The sequence below is a fragment of the Zerene cesonia genome, chromosome 20 (genome assembly GCF_012273895.1).
Source record: "Zerene cesonia ecotype Mississippi chromosome 20, Zerene_cesonia_1.1, whole genome shotgun sequence".
Classification (NCBI taxonomy): Eukaryota; Metazoa; Arthropoda; class Insecta; order Lepidoptera; family Pieridae; genus Zerene; species Zerene cesonia.
Genome location: NC_052121.1, coordinates 8787693 through 8787941, shown reverse-complemented (window position 1 = coordinate 8787941; position 249 = coordinate 8787693).

The following is a 249-nucleotide window of genomic DNA, read 5'->3' as shown; positions in this document are numbered from 1 at the left end:
ATAAATGACTAAATTAGTCATTGTCCACTACCACAGAGAAAGACGAGTTAATTGAAACTGATATTGTAATGCAAAAAACTAAACGTGAAGGGGCGTCGCAACGCCCCACGTAAAGTGATAATATAGGCCATGTGGCTAAGATAACATTATAGTCGTAAAAATGACACGCTTCGTAAGTTAATATCATCGATTGAATTGTGAGTAAATAATAAATATACAGGAATAACTAAATTGTGGCATTTCCAATTT